The sequence below is a fragment of the Mesoplodon bidens genome, assembly GCF_964165515.1.
Source record: "Mesoplodon bidens genome assembly, chromosome: 12".
NCBI lineage: Eukaryota > Metazoa > Chordata > Mammalia > Artiodactyla > Ziphiidae > Mesoplodon > Mesoplodon bidens.
In genome coordinates this window covers 86616159-86638402 of record NC_138168.1, presented here as the reverse complement: position 1 = coordinate 86638402, position 22244 = coordinate 86616159, and the positions used below count along the sequence as shown (strand labels likewise).

General features: G+C 45.3%; 1 long non-coding RNA gene across 1 annotated transcript; it reads left to right on the top strand.

Moving 5' to 3' along the window:
- LOC308625865 lies at nt 1–6606 on the top strand. The gene is made up of 3 exons (XR_014017168.1): nt 1–298; nt 1622–1719; nt 6006–6606. It is a non-coding gene; the product is annotated as an uncharacterized lncRNA (long non-coding RNA).
- Nucleotides 6607–22244: the final 15638 nt, after the last annotated feature.

Below are 22244 nucleotides of genomic sequence, written 5' to 3'. Positions count from 1 at the left end.
TTCTCCCCAGAACCCCACCCCAGCCGTCCCAAAAGCGTTCTACCCGTAGCTCGCTTTTCTCGGAGGGTGGAGAGGCCGGTAGAGCGCAGACTGACTTTTCCTCCTTCCAGAGCAAGGACCGGAGCCAGGCTGCCTCGGTTCACCAGCTGTGACCTTGGGCACCTTACCGGGCCAGCCCAGTCTTCTCATCTGTCAAATGAGACTGATACCTTCCTGGGGTCGCTGTGAGGATTGAATGAATTATTACACGTAAAGTGCCAGAAGAGTGCCTGACGACGCACAATATGCCCTTTCACAGGTTAGCTCTTATTACTGGCGTTCTTGTTTGTTGCTGAGTTAATACTGTCTTCCGTGCAGGGATGTCCTAAGGATCCCGGGTACTAGGAAGGATAAAGCACCTGGTGGCAGGTGGGCACACATCAGGGGCTCACTGAATGAGAGTTCTTAGTGTTCTAACATCCTTGTTCCCAGCAACTGAAGCTCATCTGTCACCTGGTCAGCAGCGACTTCGGTGTGTACATGCCTCACGCTCCAGGATGTAGTCCGTTATTGAGTGCCCCCTGGGACCCCAGATTCAATCTGTCCTCCTCCCACCCAGCTCCTCCTCTGCCCTCTCTTTTGGGGTAACCATGGCCCCACCCCAAGACTCAGACTCTCAATATCATCTCAACACCCGGCACTCCTCAGGCCTTTACTCAAAGGTGCCCTCAGCGCATCCCTCCTGGCCATCTCCCCACCGCCCCTGCCCCAGTACACACCTACACACACACACAGGCAAGCCCCCAGCTCCCTTCCCTGTTTTATCTGTCTCCAAAGTGCTTATCACCCTCTAACATATGCATATTGTTATCCCTTTGTTTACTAAATTTACTTATTTGTCTTACTTGTGGCCCCTCCTCCACTAGAAGGCAGGTTTCCTGAGGACAGGAAGTTTTGCTTTGTTCATTTCTGTATTGCCACTGCCTAGAACAGCGCCTGGTTCATAGTAGGCGCTCCATAAATATTGGTGGAACAACTGGATGCTTCCTGACGCCTCCCTGCTCCCCTGCCCCCCACAGGCAGGCCTCCTCTCCTCGTCCACCAACTTTGTTCGCAGTGGCCCTAGGGGCTCCTCACCTGCGGCCGCTGTCCTTCCAGCCGGGCTGCATTGCTTGTTGTCTTCCCATGGAGCAGCTCGGAGGTGCTCCCTTCAAGCGCTTGCCTTGGTTTCCAAGTTAAATACTCATTTCTCACGCTCCCTTTCAAGATCCCAACCTATGTCTCTCACCAAGTTGTCCCCCCATGTGACAGCCAAACTCCATGACTTGCTAATCCTCAAATCCTTCTTTAACTTTCCTAAATCTGTGCCTGTCCACACAAAGAAGTTTCTTCTTCCTGGCATTTCACTCTCCTGCCCTCCCAGCCACTGCCCAGCAAGGCCTGGGCCGAATGTCCGCATCCCCTCCACCGAGCCCTCTGCGCCCGCCGAAACTGCCTTCTTCCCCAAGTCATGTCTGCCGTCCTTGTCTGTGCTCCTAACACATCGAAGAACCTTCTTAAGGAATTTTACTACATTTTTCTTTGCATCTCAGTTGTCAGGCTATTTTAACTTTAACTCCTTTTTTTTTTTTTTTAAATGAAGTAATCTCAGCATTTGGACAAGTAGACCTAGAGCAGTTGCTAAGATCATGGAATTTGGAGCCAGACCTGCTGTGTTCAAATCCCCTTCTACTCTTTATGGTGAGTGACGTGGGCAAGTTATTTAGCCTTTTCCGTAAAACTGAGTAGCAATGACACCTTTTCATTTTTTATGCAAATCGCTGAAAACAGTACTTGATACATGATAAGTGCTATATGTAAGCTGGCTATTAATAAAGAGAGTAGTACAAAAATACCACCCTTCCCCAGAATTAGCAAATGTCATGTTATCGTGTTTTAGGTATATTGTTATAAAGCGCTAACACTCCTAGACACAGCTGAAGTCTCCTTCATATGCCTTCAGGTCCTGTCCCCTGTCCCCTCCCTTCCTCCCCAGGGCAGCTACCAGGCCCTTTCTTCAGAAGGTGGGCCTGGGGAAAAGGCCACACAGGCTCAGGAAGAGGGCTCAGGACCACTGAGCAGGGAAACCTGGGATCTCAGATCCCAGTGTGTTGGTGGGAGACAGAAGGATGGGAAGGGGAGGGGCTTCAGGCGGATGCAAGCCCTTGGCTCTAGGGGAGAGGAAGGCGGAAGTGTGGCCCCCTCTGATGAAGGTTCAGGCCGTCTCTTGCCCAGGTACAGTTATCATGAAGTCGTTACTCATCTCCTCCATGTTTTAATCCTTTTTATACCTAGGTACTACACACAAACACTATACAGGTGTCCCTTGCTCTTCAAAAGTTTGCCTTAGGGCTTCCCTGGTGGCGCAGTGGTTGAGAGTCCGCCTGCCGATGCAGGAGACACGGGTTCGTGCCCCGGTCCGGGAGGATCCCAGATGCTGTGGAGCGGCTGGGCCCGTGAGCCATGGCCGCTGAGCCTGCACGTCCAGAGCCTGTGCTCTGCAACGGGAGAGGCCACAACAGTGAGAGGCCCGTGTACCGCAAAAAAAAAAAAAAAGTTTGCCTTATGCGACTTTACTTCCATGAAAGACCTACTTTAGCACCTGTTTTTCCTAACCGTAAGAAATCAAAGAGGATTTTCACTTTTATGATAAAAGATGAAAATCGAAAACAGCGTTCACCTCTTGTTTTGCAGCAAGTCATTATAGAAGCAGTGCTCACCCCAGCAGCAGGAGTGGCCCTGCCAAGCTCCTTCCCCAGAAACTACATGCAGCATCTCAGCTTCAAGCCGGCATAGCTTTGAACTACCAGTGAGCATCTGTGCTTCATTTCTATTTATTTTTCTGCATCTGTTAGCAAGGTGTGTCCTAAGGTAACTGCTTCTTCTCTTTTTGCCATTTTGGCTTAGGAAAGTTTTCATAGGAAAGCTCTACTTTCAGAGAGCGAGGGAAACCTCTACAGTACTTGGGGTGCTTTGAAGTTTGCTCAACTGGTATGATACTCTATTTTTCTGTAATTTCTCTTTTTTACGCCACATTATATATATATATATTTAATGAACTTATTTATTTTTGGCTACGTTGGGTCTTTGTTGCAGTGCGTGGGCTTCTCATTGCAGTGGCTTCTCTTGTTGCAGAGCACAGGCTCTAGGCATGCGGGCTTCAGTAGCTGTAGCATGTGGGCTCAGTAGTTGTGGCTCGTGGGCTCTAGTGAGCAGGCTCAGTAGTTGTGGCATACGGGCTTAGTTGCTCTGCGACATGTGGGATCTTCCCACACCAGGGCTCAAACCCATGTCCCCTGCATTGGCAGGTGGATTCTTAACCACTGCGCCACCAGGGAAGTCCCCACATTATATTTTTGAGACCTATTAGCCTTGATAAATATGGATCTAGCTCATTTCCTGTAACTGAGCACATTTGACGTGTATTCATCTTTCAGATTCATCTCTTACGAATCACCCTCTCATATCCTCTGCCTGTGTTCTCTTTGTTACTTGTTTTTTCTTACTGAAGTTTTGGGAAGTTATTTGTATATGTGTTTATTCTGCTCCTTTGTCAGCTGTATATGTTCTATCTCCTTAGTCTGTGGCTTGTCTTTTAACTGTATTTATGTTGTCTTGGTGACTACCAAAAGTTTAAATTCTGATAGTAAAATGTATCATTTTTCTTTATAGCTTCTGCTTTTTGCATCTTGCCAAAAAGAAAAAAAAAAAATCCTGCACAAATAGGCTTCTGGGCTGTTCGTTCTGTTCTACTGCTTATTTGTCTATCTCCGTGACAATATTTTACTATTAATCATGATAGTTCTATGATGATTCTTAGTATCTGGTAGGACAAGTCTCACCTCTTCCCTCCCCTCACCCTCCTCCTGTTCAGAGTTATCTTGGCAATTTGGGGGCTTTTTTCTTCCATATAGCTTTTATCTTATTATTAAGTTCCATATAAATTTGATCAGGGATTTTTATGTAAAATTATGTGTGCATTTTATTTTTCCCATTACTCTGTAGATTTTGGGGAGAAAAGCCAAATCATGTTCATCTTTCTATCTTAAAACATTGATATCTGTTCTACATCTGCACTATCCAGTAAGGTACCATTAGCCACATGTGGCTACTTAAATTTAAATTAATTAAAATTAAGTGAAATGAAAGGTTGTGTTTCTCCTGAGCCACGTTTCAAGTGCTCAATAACCACATGTGGCTGGTGGCTACCATATTGGACTATGTCCATTCAGAACATTTCCATCACCACAGGAATTTCTGTTGGACAGAGCTGGTCCAGACATAGTGACCAATAAATGATTGTTGAATAAGAACAATAAAAATCTACTGGCCCACAACTTTTAGCTTTTGTAAAGCATACTGACTTTAACTCTTTTTGAAAAGGTAATTGTTTGGGTTTATTCATCTAAAATTTTATAGTTGGTATTTTTTTTATCACATTTAGGAATGGATATACCAGGTATTAGGGTTTATTCGCCACATATTGAGTTACCAAAATACGTCACAATGACATTTGTGCTGTTTGTAAAGCACAAAAAAAGATTAGTTTCCTTGGGAATACTGTAATAAATCTAGAAATAAAACTTTCAATCCGCCGAGAGAAAATTTGGCAAGTGAATTGTGGCCTGTGCTCAGGTCTAAGGGAAAAAAACTAGGAACCATATTTTCTTTTTTGTTTTTTAACAAATGGGTAAGAGTATTTGAAACACTCTCCTTCTTGCCTTATTAGGCACGGAGTAGCTATTTTTTACCTTAGTATGTGAACGTAGTAAAAAAACCACAGAACACTTCCATTATTATATGGCAGAACGCTGGACCCTAACATTGATTTAGACTGACCAATTTTCATTTGTTTCTCTGATCCATTCTCTCACTGGTTGATTACAATTTGGACTTCCCTAGAGGAAAGTTTCTGGTTTGGGGGACAAATATTACAGATACTCTTATCCTTTGGAAATAGATGCTCTCTATACTTGAAGCATCTAGGATCTTAGACTTAAAGACATCTTTGGAGAAGATGGTAGCCATGAAGGAAAATGCTAAACAGCACTAAAATATTCCAGAGTTGAATTTTGACAAAGTAGAAAAACCTAGTCAAGCCTAGGAGATTTGAGAGTTTGTATTTTACTCTCTGAACATATACAATAACAAGTCCTTTGCCACTTTCCTTTCGATGCTTGTGCCATTATAACAAGTGCAAAGTGAAGCACATTACCTCTCTGGAAAACCTTTTCATCACAAATGGTTTAGGGCAGGAATGGTAAATGGGTTTCTTCTTACGCCCCACTCCTGTCATCTGTCAGGAGCCATCTAGAGTGTGTTGAGGGTAACTTTGAGGTGGAGTGGAAATTAAGCCACGACTGATTAGGAATGTCAGGTAGAAGAAAGGGGACAGGAGTAGGAGGACAAAACAGTGGTCATCCTGCTACTGTCAGTGTAGCCTGGGAAGTCCCGAATAGACACAGTAGTCCCTGTGGGTCTCCAAAACTCTTAAAACATCTATTACTTTGGGGATTTGTGAAAGTCTCGGTGAAGAGGCCACTATGCTATTAATTGCTAAAATATTGCCCAGAAGTTTCTGCTGCTGGACCTCATTCTGGATGAAATTGTCTTTTAGTGAGGTACCTTCTATAGTGTGATAGCGGTCCCCCTGGACAAAGCATTCAAAAGCGATCCACTGTTTCTGACTCTTTCTACCATTGTGCAGAAATCACAGTAATGCCATCTTCAAATGGGAAAAGGCAGTCTTAGGAGATTTGCAGGCACCGATTAAAACTTGAGTGACCTCTCAACCAATCCAACTTAAAAACTGAAGGATAACACATTCACTAAAAATAAGGTTTATCGACATAGTTACTGAAATGAGTGATACAACATGTTGTGTAAAAGAAACAGGTTTCAAAGACTACGTTTGATATTAATGCCTCTCAACCTATTAGTGGTAAAGGAGACATGTTTATTTGTTTGTCTGTTTTGATCTATTGCAGGTCAATATAGGGTCTTACTGGGCACGACTAGTCTGCAGCTCACGACACGTACAACCCCAAGGTGAATTCAGCAACATCGGTCCACATCCTATTGAAGGAGACCTGTACACCAGTCACACACTTGGATGTCATGGCGATGCCAGATCAGTATAAAAGTTTCCAAGTGCTTACTCCCAATTTCTGCACTTATCTGATTGCAGACGGCGGACAAAGATTCACAGACCAGCTCTAATAGTGCATTCTGTGCAATCCTATTTTTTGTAAAATAACATATGTCTCCGTAAGAATTCTTTATTGTACCCCAGGCACAAACAGATGCTGTAACACTGTAGGCAATGAATCATTTCCAGAGTCTGTCTATGCATGAAAGGTGGTCTGGAGAGATGAGCCCTGGGTTAGCAGAGTAACGCCAGGGGGCTTTGAGTCCTTAGCTGATTTCATGGCTTAAAGGCGTTCTACTTGTAGATTGCTTTCCTTTCAGAATTAATTTTTTTTTTTTTTTTTTTTTTGCGGTACGCGGGCGTCTCAACTGTTGTGGCCTCTCCCGTTGCGGAGCACAGGCTCCGGACGCGCAGGCTCAGCGGTCATGGCTCACGGGCCCAGCCACTCCGCGGCATGTGGGATCCTCCCGGACCGGGGCATGAACCCGTGTCCCCTGCATCGGCAGGCGGACTCTCAACCACTGCGCCACCAGGGAAGCCCCCGGAATTAATTTTTGTTTGTATTTTTCAAATTAAAAATGTCTACTTTCCCGGTCTATACTGGAGTCAAAGAGTAGTTTCTAGTTCTGGTTGAGCCAATAAGTTATTTCTAAAAGTACAAAGAAATTAAGATAATTTAGACCATTTCCTGGCTGTAAAATGCAATGAGTTCAAGTTCTCTTTTCCTTTAAATACAAAAATAAAATGTATAAGTTACAGTAATCCAGGTCAATTTTAGTGCAGTTTGTATATATATATGTATATATTAACACTGGTTTTCTAATGCAGGTTGTAGAATGCTGGCAGACAGAATATTCGATGTTGTAAGATTTTAAAGCTATGTGTTAAACATGAAAAGGTGAAAGCTCTTTGAAAAATTCAAAATGAAAACTTTAAAAAATATGGCCCAAAGAAATAGTATAAGGAGAACAAGACTACCCACTAAGAAATTTTGATGTACATAGCAATGTTTTATGGCTGCTGGACAGGGGTACATACAAATATTTCTGTCTTTTTATTGAATTAATTAATTTTTTCTATCTTTTTATTGAATTGATTGTGGTCTAGATGATTTTCCCATTTATCTTGAGTATCGCAATTGGAAGGCTATGTTTGAGACATGGCTATAAATAGCAGGAGAAAAGGCCAGGCGGAAGAGAAGGCATTTGTAGATAAGAAAATAGTATGAGCAGCAAGATGGGGAGAGAATAATAAATCTTTCTTTCATTTTCATAGTAAGATGTCTTAGACTGAAATCCAGAGTCTAAATTCTAATCCCAAATTTACAGTGAGATGAAAAGTATGTGGGACATATCTATTTTTCCTAAAAACAGAGTAGAATGCTCTCTAATTAGCGTTCCTCATTTCTGCCAGTTCAGATCCCCCCACTGAGACCGGGGGTCTCTCTTCTACATCACAGGGGAAACCCTATCCGCCTTCCCAGTTCACAAGTGCCCAGGGTGACAACCACACCTAAGCCCCATAACTTGTTCTCTGGAAGTGGAGGCTCCCCGCTTAAGCTAACCACACTGTCAGAGGCAGGCGGACCCACACTCCATTCATACCATCTATCGCAACATCCACTCTATTCCCACTCACATGTGACACTCAGGGGCTCTGTTAACATTCATGGGACAAGACTGTCATGTGCTTTACCTGTCATATCCCTCTTCCTCCTCAGAGCCCCACTAACAGGGTCCATCATCCTTTTAAGATGGGGAAACTGAGGCTTGGGATGGTCCAAATGTCACACAAGTTTAAGTGGTTTATGGGGAATTCAGACCGTGTCTGCTCGTCAGGGCCACCTGCAGGCAGGTGGGCCTCATCCTCTACAGATGCTGCCCTCAAATGTTCTTTTGTACTCTTCCCATAACTTTTAGGTGAATACAAGGTATTTTTCCCTTTCCCTTTTTGCTTTAGCTCTGGGGTTTGGTTTTTGTTTTTGTTTTGTCTGTTTTTCGTAAAACTACCTTATGCTTTCTATAACAATCTCTATATGATACTTTTGACATGGGGGTCCCATAGGAGTTTTTTTAGCTGAAAAAAATTTCAGAAGTCATGTAGTCCAATTTCTTTATTTTGCAATCAAGTAATTAAGAACCAGAGAGATCAAGTAACTCATCTAAAATGAGGTCACTCAGTTCATAGCACCAGTAGGTCCAGGAGCCAGGACCAAACACTGTTAGCAAACAGTGACTCAGATTAATTTTTAAAGTTGTCATTTCATAAGTTATTCTCTTGGCTACAAATATTGTATAGCCTAGAAATTTAAGATAAAATCTTTGCCTTTTAATATCAAAATTAAAGTGATTTGTATAAATATAAAACCTACTCAGTCTTCACTCAAATAACACCATCAGTTAAATGTTTTATAGTAAAGAATGGAAGATTTTGTTGCAAAAATTGAGACTTTTTTAGCATTGTAACATTGGAAAAATAAAATGATCTAATAATTCCAAAGCATTATATTTGTTGAGGCAGAAAAAAAGATGACTGGTCCAATCTGAGTAAGCTCTCTGAGTTAAGAGCCGGTTGCCAATGTCGGTTTTCTGGTTTTGACAATATACCATGATTAGGTAAGAGATGATTATTAAGGCAACTGGGTGAAGGATACACAGAATCTGTACTATTTTTGCAACTTCTTGTGAGTCTTAAACTGTTTCGCAAAACAGTTATTTAAGAAATAAAAGTAATGCTATATTGCTACAACAACTAGTCCTGGAAAACTTGTGCCCAAAACGACCGTGACTTTGAGCTCTTCCTTTCAAGGGCATGACAGTTCCCGCCCTCCAAGTCCAACCCCACCCCCCTGGCCCTGCTCCACCCTCAGTCTCACAGTTGCTCTGAGGCGGCTTTTGGAACCAGCTTCGGAACTCAGGGGGTTCAGAGAGTTTTACGGGCTGGCCTGAGAGTCGATGGGGACGTGCTCCTGTGCTCCAGAGAACCAATTTATAAGTGTCCTCTTGTAAATTGGAGATCGTCTGTGTGCGTGCCGTCTTGAGTGTGACCTTGGGTTTAGCACAGAGGACAAGTGAACTGAAGCCATAAGCTATGGATTTCTTCTGCCTCGAAATAAACGTGTATCTTTAGATGGGCAAAAACGAAGTTTTTGCTAAATGGTGATCAATCATTTTTCACTAAAGTGTGATAAGAAGGCTATGACTGAAAAAAAAGGATTTGTGTTTCTTCTGCTCTTTTACTGCTTTTGTCACTGGTGTTAGTGATCTTCCTGCAAAATACGTGCTTTCTTTGCCTAATAAATACACATGGCCCATGGGGTTCTGTGTGCACACTCCATAACACACCTAAAGACATGCTGGAACAGTTGGTATGTGATCACTGGCTCTCCTGGGCGTCACCAGTTTAAGCTCACAAATGCAGCCACTTCAAGATCCCTGTGTTCATCTCTGCAGCTCTGCCCCAGCTCTGCTTTGCAGGAAGCCTTGTAACCCTTGAAGGCGTCTCACACCCAAGCTTCTCTGGGAATGCCCAGGACTGTCCTTTATGGGTGCCCCACATCCATTTGGACAGTGTCCTGCACTTCTCCTTCTTGTACCTTCCAGGAACATCTAAGATGATGATGGTGGGGCTTTCATGTGCACTGTGGAATCATATCTCATTCAAGGGTTAAGTTCTCAAGTCAGAGCACACAGAGAAAAGAGGATTTGGTCCAAAATCTTACTTGAAAGTCTTCTCAGTGGTCCAGAGCTATTACAGATCATGGTTTCTCTGGGCAGGAACCGGATGAAGTGAGGGGCATGAACTGGAGCATCGTCTTGTTTGAAACCGTATCATGAGAAGGGTGATGTGTACACGTGGGAGGCTTGCTAATGCCTCCCTCACTGGGAACCTGTGTCTGTTGAGTGGGGGTCAAAGGGGCTGGATGTGGCTTCCCTTCCTCCTCAGCCCTCAGGTTTCCGTTGCTCCACACCTTGGGGTCTGCATGTGTCTGACCCCCGAAGTAGTCAGGGTTCAAGCTCTTTCCCATGGGTCTCTGGGGTTACAGTCACATCAGAAGACGTGCCTGGGCATTTGTCCTTGAATATTTTTTCTCCGCACCCAAAGCACAGAGACAAAGTATGGTGGTCAGTATTGGTCATTCAGTCCACACCTGAATCTCAGCTCCAGACCAGCCAGCCTCCCTGTTACATGCTGACCCCAACCTGCCCACCGAGGTCCTCCCTGACCCTCCCGAGGTTTGCCCTTCTTCCCAGATAGCCATGTATCTTCCTCAACCCCCTCACATCCATGCCAGTTCCTTCTTTTATACTTAATCTTTCTCTCATCTCTGAAATGCGGTCCCCTGTGACCATCTTCTGCTTCCACCACATCTAATACATACGTGTGCATTTATATCCATATTCCTATCTATACCCATGTCTTTGATGACAACAGAGCTAGCTATGGTAGCAAGGTGGCTAAGAGGTCTGCAAGCTGCCCTGGAATTCCCCCTCTGCCACTTACTTGCTGTGTGTCTTAGACACATCACTTACCCCGTTGAGTCTCAGTGTCCTCACTAGTAAAATGGGGATAAATAAGAGTATTACACTCACAGGACTGTAGGGGAAAATAAATTAAATACTGTAAGCTGATTGCCTACCACAGTATTGGACAAAAAGAAGAGTTCAATCAACGTTGACTATTTGCAAAATTCTTTCTATTTCCAAGTGGCACTCAATCATGCCTCCCCTATGCCTCTTTCCTAAACTCTACTTGTTTCTCTTCTCTCCTGAGTACGTACGCCCATGTCAGATCACTCTGTGATTGGTAACACAGCACTTAGCAGGAAGTACTCTTTTCCAGTTGTGTCATACAGGTTATTTCTTTCTTCTTAACCTTGTCATCGACGACCAGGACTCCAGTGCGTATTTCTCTTGTATGTACCTCCCAGCGTAACACTGGGCATTTTTCTAGACAGTCTACAATATCTATCAACTCTCGGAGTCATTTTAGGGAAAGTCAGTGACTCATCTGGTTCTCGGTTTCAAATCTTCATATATTCTGAACCTCTTGTTTCTTAATGCTTTGGTCTAATACTTAACCCAAATACAAGTGGGAAAACTGGTTTAGGTGCTCTGTGGCTTCCAGAAACCACTCTTTCCTGTTCATCCAAGAGCAGGAAAGCTATGATCTCACATTATCAAAATGGGCCCAGGCGCCTGATGCAGTTGCTAATTATTGCTCCACTGACGTTTTCTGATGTGCTCTGATGTGCTTGTCATGAGCTGGTGATGCCAACACAACAAGTTTACAAAGGAAACTTGGCAGGGCAATGGGTGACTTATGCCTTCTTGCCCTTGCGGGTATTATATAGACACAATATAAAAGATCCTCAGCTCGTGGTGTTGGCAGACTTTTATTCTGTTTTATGCACCAGATACAGTGAGAGACAAACTGATTTTTTAAAAAGTCTTTCCACTCGGCAATCTTATGACTGAGAAATCTCCATGAGAGAACATCAAACAATGTTTTGCAGATGTGATGTCTGAAACTATTAGCATAATCCTCATCCAGACATGAAATGATGCAAATACCCCAGAATCGTAATTCTAAGTACGATTTTTCAACTGGCAAGTCCCTTCTTCAGAGTATTAATTAATCCAAATATTTAGGAAATTTGGCTTGGAAAAAATGTGAAATTGAGCTTTTAAATACCAGCTCTGCAATAGGATTTGAGATTAGTATACATTATCCTTTTAGGAAAAGTAACTCTAATGAACGTGACTAGCAGAAATTGTTGTAGATGTCGCATGAATGAACTGCTGGACAGTGTTCCCTGCTCACACTACTGTCCCTTAAACCATCCAAAGTGCTGTTATAGAAAGAAATATCATTTCACTCTGTACAAGCTGAGTTATAGAAGACAACTAGACAGATGGATTTTTTTTATGAAGTACCTATTCACTTTTTTTTTTTAGAAGATGTCGAGGGTAGGAGTTTATTAATTAATTTATTTATTTTTGCTGTGTTGCATCTTCGTTTCTGTGCGAGGGCTTTCTGTAGTTGTGGCAAGCGGGGGCCACTCTCCAACGCGGTGCACGGGCCTCTCACTATCGCGGCCTCTCTTGTTGCGGAGCACAGGTTCCAGATGCGCAGGTTCAGTAGTTGTGGCTCACGGGCCCAGTTGCTCTGCGGCATGTGGGATCCTCCCAGACCAGGGCTCGAACCCGTGTCCCCTGCATTAGCAGGCAGATTCTCAACCACTGCGCCACCAGGGAAGCCCAGCTATTCACTTTTAAACAAGAAGTTTGGATTTTAGTCTAGGATGTATGTAGAGATACACCCTAAGTTTCTGTCTCTGAAATCTCAAATTTAAAACAATGAAATCTTCAGGTTTGAACCTCACCATCCAGATCATGTTGGAAGATAGTGTTGCTTTCCCTTAAGGACCCTAGAGTGAAGCCTAAAAGGAAGCAAGACCTCACTCTAACTCACTTACGTTTCAATTAAGAAATCAAAAGAGTATCTTTGGTATATCTTATTTTTAATCCCCAGTTAGGTGGAACAAAAAGTTTTCTACAAAAAAAGCAAAACCAAAAACAAAACAAAAAAAGTAAACCTCATAAGATACATGGAAGCTTTCAGATAGGCATAGAATTTCTTAACTGAGGCAAAATCATTACTCTCTAAAACATGTCATAAACTCAAGATACATTGCTTATTTGGAAAACAGGTATCGTTAAAACTGCCGTATGCCATTTTGTCGGCAAAAGATGGCACCAAAAGTCACTGCGTAGGAATCAAGTAGGATTCCAGCGTCATGTGTTACTAGAAGAACCCCACTGTGAGTAAATCGAAAGACTGCCACAGGCCAACTTTCAGAAATATTAAAGCTTCAAAGTGTGACTTGAAGAAAGAAAAGGTTCAGATAAGTTTGGGAAGCCTTGACAACCAAATTCAACATTTTTTCTGTTAAACTTCTCAAAGCCCTTAAGCTACATGGTGTATCCCCAAAAGGAGAATGTGGTTTGTACTGTGTCCAAAACTTACTGTGACCCTGGAATCCTTCTCTCCCAGAACATCTTGAAGGGCTGACATTTCCTGGTGCCGTACTCTGGGAAACAGGTAACACGGCAAATTGCTGTGTGAGGTTTGTGACAATATCCTGTGGGTAAACGAGAGGAGTGGGGTGGCCTGAACACGGATAATATGATTTGGCGGCTTATGACGTGTTAGAGGACTGAACCCAAAAAGTGTAATGAGGAATCGGTTCCCTGAAGTTGCATTTAGCCCTGTCTTTTTCATTGTCATTCATTCATTCAATCAGTGCCTGCAATGGTGCCGGGAACTGGAAGTACAGAGATTAATAAAATACTATCCCTGCCTTTAAAGAGCTTAGTGTCTAGGGAGAGACTATGAAAACACATCAGAGGTGTCAGGCTGGACCACTGGAGACATCAGATCTGTCTGAGAGTCAGACAAGCCCTTGATTTGGGTCTGAGACAAAGGAATAAGTGGCATTCCAGACTGAGGTGGATGAACGTGCCAAAGGTAAAGACAAAGAAGCCACATATCACAGTTGGAAGACTGCAAGACTTTTCCTACAGAATGAAAAGTATTCCTTTGAAGATGAGGTTGCTTAATGAGGAAACTTCAAAGATATGAGACTAGAGGCAAGGTAGCCGTTCAGGAGACTCTCAGTGGTCCAGGGGAGAGAAGGTGGGCAGCTCCACTGAGAAGGGACAGTGGAGATGGAAGAGCCTGATGGACGTGAGGGAGGTTGAGGATACAGCAGGACCGTACTGGGTGTGTGACAAGGCGAAGGTAGAATCCATGGTGACCCACAGGTTCCTGACTGGGGCGACTGGGAGGGTGGATGGTGGTGCCTGTCAAGAGGATAAAAGAAGCAAACACTGGGAGGAAAGACAGAAAAAGCAGTTTTAGACAATATTGAACTTCAGGCACCCAAGGGACATCCAGATGGAGGTGTTTGATGGGCAATTTATTGGTTCTATGAGAAAGCCCTCTGGGCAGTAGATAAGAGTTTTGGAAGTTGTTTTTCTGTAGCTTCCATTTCCTTTTTCATTAGAATTGAAGCATGCTTATGTCTTTCTACTCATCGAAGGAAAAGAAGGGAGGGAGATAGGAAGGAATGAAGGGAATAGAATAAAAGGAAAGAAAGGCAAGGAGGAAGAAGAAAGAAAGACACCTTCCTGCAACCACACTTCTCCTCCGGGCACTACCCACACTGCTCAGAGCCCGTGTCCGCCCCCCTCCCTCTCCCTCCTCAACCTCTGCAGGGGAGCTGGTACCCACCACTCCTCTAAGACTATCTGGACAAGATTACTACAGACCTCCTTTGGGCTAAATCCAATTGGTAAGGCAGTTCTTCTTGGACTTTCCCTCCTTATTGAAGCACTTTCTTCCCTTGGCTTCTGTGAGGCACCAGCCCACTCTTCGGACCTCTTGGTGGGGTCTTGCCTTCTGACCAGTCCCTCAAAGTGGGCATTCAACAAGGTTCTGCCCAAATCACTCTCTTCTTCTCATTCTACAGACTCTCCTTGGGCAACTTTGAGAGTAGCTGTGGCTGCAGAAGCAAATGTACCCCAAGTGTATGCAGGCCTCAAAGTTAATAGCAAAATGTACCCTCAGTATACACAATATATAATAGCAAACGTACCCCAAGAATATACGATATATGCCTCAAAGTTAACAGCAAATGTACCCCAAGAATATACAATATATGCCTCAAAGTTAATAACAAATAGATCCCAAGTCTATATATGCCTCCAAGCTAAGGGATGCTTGTTTCTGTCATTCAAGGAGCAACCAGAGCCTTCTCACCTCATGGTCCCAAACTCGCCATTGCCTCTATTCTCAGTCCTCCCCACTTCCCTGCCCCTTTTTCTTGCCTCATTGTGGAAGGCAGAATTTCTTTTTAACTTCCTCATCTCTTACCTCTTTCAGTGGAATAGAAACTAGAATGTCCCAGACACTTTAACACACGTCATCTCATTTAATCTTCATGCCCATTTTTTTTTTTTTTGCGGTACGCCGGCCTCTCACTGTTGTGGCCTCTCGCGTTGTGGAGCACAGGCTCCGGACGCGCAGGCTCAGCAGCCATGGCTCACGGGCCCAGCCGCTCCGCGGCGTGTGGGATCCTCCCTGACTGGGGCATGAACCCGCTTCCCCTGCATCGGCAGGCGGACTCCCAACCACTGCGCCACCAGGGAAGCCCTCAACTGCCTTTTTTTTTTTTTTGGCTGTGCTGCGCACCTTGCAGGATCTCAGGTGCCCGACCAGGGATTGAACCCGGGCCGTGGCAGTGAAAGCGCAGAGTCCTAACCACTAGCCCACCAGGAAACTCCCTCCGTTTCTTGTTTAGCAACTCCTGATAGGGTCTAGTGACTCTTCTACAAAATGTAAGCATTCCTTTCCCATGATCTTCTACATATTTTATGACTACAGAACAATTTTTAGTTCTTCTTTTTAAAAATGAAGTTATTAATATTTATTTCTTTTCTTTTTTTTTTTTTTGTGGTATGCGGGCCTCTCACTGCTGTGGTCTCTCCTGTTGTGGAGCACAGGCTCCAGACGTGCAGGCTCAGCGACCTTGGCTCACGGGCCCAGCCGCTCCGCGGCATGTGGGATCTTCCCGGACTGGGGCACGAGCCCGCGTCCCCTGCATCGGCAGGCGGACTCTCAACCACTGCGCCACCAGGGAGGCCCTTAATCTTTATTTCTTATTCTATCAACCTTAGAAAGTGTCTCCTGACTCAACCATAGCAGAATACTGGCATCCCTCATCCCTCATTTTCCACCCTTTTTACCTCCTCCCCCGTCACAGGTGATAAGACCTCCGATGCAGACGATGAAACAGATGATTCCTAAGTCACATGATAAATCCTGTGGACCCTCAGTGTCCCCCTCACAAGTCCATTGTCAACCAAGTCTTCCTAGCATTGGCTGTTAGCATTCAACATAGTGAGAATTCTCACATCATACTCCATACCTTCAGTTACTGTTATTTCAATGTTCAATTGTTGCATTGGTCTGCTTTGAAGCAGTCACAAATATAAACATCAGAAAGCTTTTTGCCGCCTCCTGACCACAACTGAGAGTGACAGAAAAGGAAGGAGTGGAGAGTGTAGGCTAAAACGTAGACTGAATTCCTGTAACTGCGTGTATCCATTTCCTATAGCTACTGTGACAAATGACCACAAATTGAGGGGCCCAAAGCAACAGAAATTTATTCTCTGGTGGTTCTGGAGACCAGAAGTCCAAAACCAAGATGTGGGCAGGGCTGGGCTGTCTCCTGAGGCTATAGGGGAGAATCCGTTCCTTACCTCTTCCATCTTCACTCCAATCTCTGTCTCTGTCTTCTCGTGGCCGTGTCCTCTGCACCCTGTGGTTCGCCTCTGTGTGTCCCTTATAAGGACACTTGTCATCGGATTTAGGAATGACCATCCAGGATGACCTCACCTTGAGACGCTTTCCTTAATTACATCTGCAAAGACCTTTTTTTAGCAAATAAGGTCACGTTCACAATGTCCAGGGCTTAGGACATGTCTTTTGCAGGGGGCCACCATTCAACTCACTACCTTGTACCTGGAAAAGTACATGTTGATGTAAAAATGAAGGACGAGTCCTGCCCGCCACCCCCACTTTGTGCTTTAAAAGTAGGCCAGGGAAGGTCGCCCAAGAGATTGCCCAAACCAGGGCTCAACTGAGTTGTTGTTCTTGATTTTTTGTGTTTAGAATTTTTTGAGGTTGGGGCTTGGAGGGAGGCTGTGGGCATGGGGATTAGCCCTCATGGAACTCTGCTTCCTATGACCTGGGGAGGTGCCCGGGGATGTTCAGGGCCCAGAGGGAGGGCTATTTAAAAGAAGCCCCTCCGCTCCGCCTTGACACAGCTTTCCTTTGAGGGACGTTCGGGTTTTTTGCTTTTGTTGTTCAATGGAAATAGCTGTCTTCCATCTTGGCACAGACTCTTTGCGGTACGCGGGCCTCTCACTGTTGTGGCCTCTCCCGTTGCGGAGCACAGGCTCCGGACGCGCAGGCTCAGCGGCCATGGCTCACGGGCCCAGCCGCTCCATGGCATGTGGGATCCTCCCAGACTGGGGCACGAACCCGTGTCTCCTGCATCGGCAGGCGGACTCTCAACCACTGCGCCATCAGGGAAGCCCCGGCACAGACTCTTAAACGAGCCCACACTCGTGTTTTTGGCATGAGGGTACAGACTGAATATTCTGGGCCTCACCAGCCTTTGGGAGCAAATGACATCACTTGGCATTTCTGCCTAAATGGTGAGGGCTTTGAGGCCATGCACCTTATCTGCTAAGTCAGACCCCTGGTGCTGCCTGCCCCCAACCCCAGAGGCTTCCCCCGCCCTCAGAAACGAGCCTGCGGACTGGTCCTGCTCTGGCTCACAGGGCATTTCCCCATCACCCTTCTGCCGGCAGCCCCGTGAGTAGGTGTCTCCGCTCACCCTCTTTCTGCCCACTCTGCACAGCTGGCCCTGGGGCTCTGGGCTGGAGGGAGGGTGAGGCCGGCCTCCACATCGCTGTGGGTTTTCTGGGCCGTGAAGCTTCTGCTCAGAGACTCAGAGGCTTTCCAAGCAGAGGTCCTTCCGCCTTTGGGCTGCCCCTTCCTTCCCAGGGCTCCAAATCTCACGTTCATAGCAGGAGAAGCACCATCCCTAACCTTGGCATTGGTCTCCTCCTTTTGGAGCCACTAAAATATCATTTTCTCACACTCCCCCTCTAGCAGCCCCATAAACTCCACCAACATAAATCCAGCCTGGGTTCTGCTGACCCATCCAGCTCCAGGAGTGGGGATCTGGAACGTCCACACCCTGATTCCTGGCCACAGCTGGGAGCCTGGGTCCAATACCCAAAAGACTCCCCTGAGCCTTTCTCCCTCTTTTTAAAAATGTTAAGCCTGAGACTGTATCCTCTCTCTCCCTTTCCAGCCCCATGAAGATCAGCAAATTATTTGCTCTTGCTAGCCTTTCCAGTTCCATATGGGTCTGCATTTCTCATTTCTCACTGGGAATATAACTCCCAAAATATCCTGAGAAAGGTTGTTTTTATAGTATTGCCAACCTGCATGGGAGGAGGGTTAACTGTAAATTCCATGATTGGAGATTCCTAGCCCCGTGAATCAGGATGACCTTGACCTTCAGTTAAGGATATCAGTTACTTTATCATTTATCGTGATTTTAAAAAAACCTCATTAATGTGCACGTACAGCCCACACCTACATGAAGAGGTCCCAAGGATAGACTGCAAGGCTTGACCTAAAGTTCTGTTTTTCCTTTTCTTTTTCTCTTTGTTTGATTTACAAGCAAGAGACCTGAACCACATGGTAGAGAGGATGGCCTCTGGCCGTGGAGTGTGTTGGATTCCCGAGGTGGTGCTGATGTACCCCAGATGACAGTCGTATTAGTTTTCTATTTCTGTAGTAATATGTACCACAAACAGAGTAGCTTAAAACAAGACCCATCTATTAGGTCACAGGCTCCGTGGGCCAGAAATCTGGGCACAGTGCGGCTCAACTGGGTTCTCTGCTTAGGGTCTCACTGGAGTTGGCTGGCTTGGCCTCTTATCTGAAGAATCCACTTCTAGGCTCATTTGGGTTGTTGGCCAAATTCAGTCCAATGAGGTTGTAGCACTAAGGTCCTTTCCTTGCTGGCTGTCCCCTGAGAGTCGTTCTCACCTGCTGGAGGCTGCCCACATTCCTGGGCTTGTGGCCCCCTCCATCTTCAAAGCCCGAAATGGAGCATTGAGACCTTCCTCTGCTTGGAATGTCTCTTTCCTTCCCCTTCTGCCTTCCTCTTCTTCTTCTAAAGGACTCATGTGATTACACTGGGCCCACCTGGTAATACAGAATAATCTTATCTACAAGTCAAGTGATGCCTAACCTTAACTGCACCGGCAAAGTTCTTATCTAGATTAGTGTCTGATTGAACAGCCAGGGGATGGGAAGCCTGGGGCATCTTTAGGATTCTGCTGACCAAAGCTGAACCTGAAGACTTCTTAGATTCCTGGCACAGTGACCTTCCAGCTCTGTCTTCTGGTACGCGGGCCTCTCACTGTTGTGTCCTCTCCCGTTGCGGAGCACAGGCTCCGGACGTGCAGGCTCAGCGGCCATGGCTCACGGGCCCAGCCGCTCCGCGGCATGTGGGATCTTCCCGGACCGGGGCACAAACCATGTCCCCTGCATCGGCAGGCGGACCAGCTCTGTCTTAATCACACCAGCTGGGTCTGTTGGTTTGTTTAATTTGTTGTTTTTGATGGGTTACAAGCAATTAAAATTAAGTACACATCATAAAATTGTTGGCTACAAATCTCAGATTATTATTAGTGATAAGTAATGGAAACCAACTCAGAGATTATTGGTTCTAAGTAATAGATTATTTCGTTTATAAAAACAGAAGTTCACTTAACTTAGCTGGAGTTGAAAGGAGACTTTATCAGAAGAAAGAGGAGTAGCTCATGGAAATCAAAGGCAGGTGAAATGCTGGGACCAAATGCAAAACTAGAACTGAACACTGTAGAGCCTGGAGCTGGACACTGTAAAGCCATCAGCGACCAAAGTCTCTATTCATTCTGTCTCCCTTCCTGGAAGATGCAGAGTTTCTTGTGTGTCTGACCATTCTTCTCTCACTTTCTATAGACCTGGTTTGTTCCTTCTTTATCCACACAGCAAATGTGTCTGCCTAAACTCTAAGGCCTACTAAAGCAAGAAATCAAAGAAAGCTTGATAGCTCTAATTTCAAATTTGCAGAAAAGAGAATCTGTGAATCATGAGTCAGGCATCCACGCCTGGTCCAGTTAGCTGTGGCCAAGCATGCAGGGCACCGTGTGAGGATGTATGTAACCTCTAATTGGAGAGGGAAGATGGCAAGTAACAAAAGCATTCTCCTGGCTGGATGTTCTCTTTGACCCCTGTCATCCTCTGGAGGAAGGTCAAGGTGTGTGCTTCTGCCTGAGGCCAAAGCACGGGAGTGGGGCGGGACAAGCCCAGTCTGGCACGCGTGTGGGTTGCCAAGAGTGTTCAGTCATTCCATACTTTGGCCCAGAGACAATTATAGAAATTCAGGATTGGATTCTCTACACCATGCACCATCCGCTGCACTTGCCCTGAGTGCACAGACCACTCATGGAGAGAGTGATGCCTTAATTCTGGATTTGGGGGCACCCTCCCTCTTACACCTTCTTCCCTCAGCCCCTCGGATCTTTTTTTTTTTTTTTTGGAATTTTTGAATTTTATTTAATTAATTTTTTATACAGCAGGTTCTTATTAGTTATCCATTTTATACATATTAGTGTATATATGTCAAAGCCCTTGGATCTTTAAGTCACTTCATTCTTTCCTGGTCCCCAAAGCCTCCCCTCTTTTTGTGTGGCCTCCAGCATGGGTGGGCACTTGTTACTTCTCCATCACGCTCTGCTGCCAGAAGCGGGTGTGAGGTGCAGACCCCCGAGGCTGAGACACAGGAGAAAGCCCTCCCCCAGAGTGGTTCCACCTCCAGGAGGGACATCTACACACCAGTCAGATTCCCAGCGCTGTGGAGGTCAGCCTGCCGCCAGCACACCTCCTGGACTTTCACCAGGTGAAAAGATTGCCCATCTCCTTTCTGGCTTGGAGCTGCAAAAAAGGCCCTTCTCTTATTTTAAATCTACAAGGTGCCAGCCTTCAGGAAGAAGAGAGAGAGGAAGGTAAACTCGTCTTTTCACAGGTATAATGATGAAACCCCGCCCAAGCAGACGGGCAGAAAAGCACTTGGAAGGAAATGCCCTGTGAGCTGAGAGCTCAGAGACAGAGATGAGCAGTGGGCAAGGAGACGAGGGTGTTCCCTGGAGAGGGGAAGCTGAGCAAAGTCTCTTCCACTGGGAGGCACACAGGCTTGAAGGAGCTGAAAGGAGCTGGTGAGGCTGGAGCACGAGGGGAGATTTCTCGGTTCAGCACGAGACTGAAGAGGCAGTGAGGTGCAGGGACCACCTAGGGCTTTGTAGCTTTTGCCTTGAGGACAGTGGGAAACCATCAGATGGTTGGCAGGTATTCTCTTTCTGTACATTAAAGATGTTACTTCACTGCATTCTCACCTATTTATTTATTTATTTTCTGATATGTTGCTTCTCTATAGTCATTGTGGCTTTTTTGTTTTTGTTTGTGTTTTCCTGTTCCCAAGATTTTCTCTTTATCTTTGATTTTCAGCAGTTGGATTATGACATGCCAAGGTGTGGGCTTCTTTGTATTTGTCCTACCTATGTTTTCTGAACTATTTGGATCTATACAGTTATGGTTTTTCATCAAAATTGGGAAGTCTTATATCATTATTTTTTTGAGTAATATTTTTTGCCACATTTTCCTCTTTTTATTTCTTCTGGGACTCCAGTTACACATATTTAGATTGTTTGATCTTGTCTTACCAGTCAATATCTTTTCATTCTGTTTCTCTTTGTTTTTCAGAATTTATCATTTTTATTAGTCAATCTGCAATTCACTGATCTTTTATTTTGTCATATGTAATCTGTATTGGCTCACTGTGGAGGTCAAATAAGAAGGCAGATGTGATGGTGTTTGGTATAGCAGAGGTACTTTCCAGGCATGAGGTATGACTTCTCTTTTTAAGCTTTCCTGTTTTAAAGGCAGGGCTGGGCTTCCCTGGTGGCGCAGTGGTTGAGAGTCCGCCTGCCGATGCAGGGAACACGGGTTCGTGCCCCGGTCCGGGAAGATCCCACATGCTGCAGAGCGGCTGGGCCCGTGAGCCATGGCCGCTGAGCCTGCGCGTCCCGAGCCTGTGCTCCGCAACGGGAGAGGCCACAACAGTGAGAGGCCCGCGTACTGCAAAAATAAATAAATAAATAAATTAATTAATTAAATTAAATTAAATTAAAAAGTCAGGGCTTCCTTTAGCAGCATGTGATGTGAGGAAGCATCGCCTGTCCGCGGAGCCCTGGAAAGATGCTCCTGTGTCCTGTCTTAGTAGAAGCTGAACAGACCCAGCCTGGGGGCCTGGTGGAGCTGCCCTGCCTGACACCCCTGCCTTTGCCCCTCTCCCCTCCGCAGGAACACACAGAGCAGGAAGCCC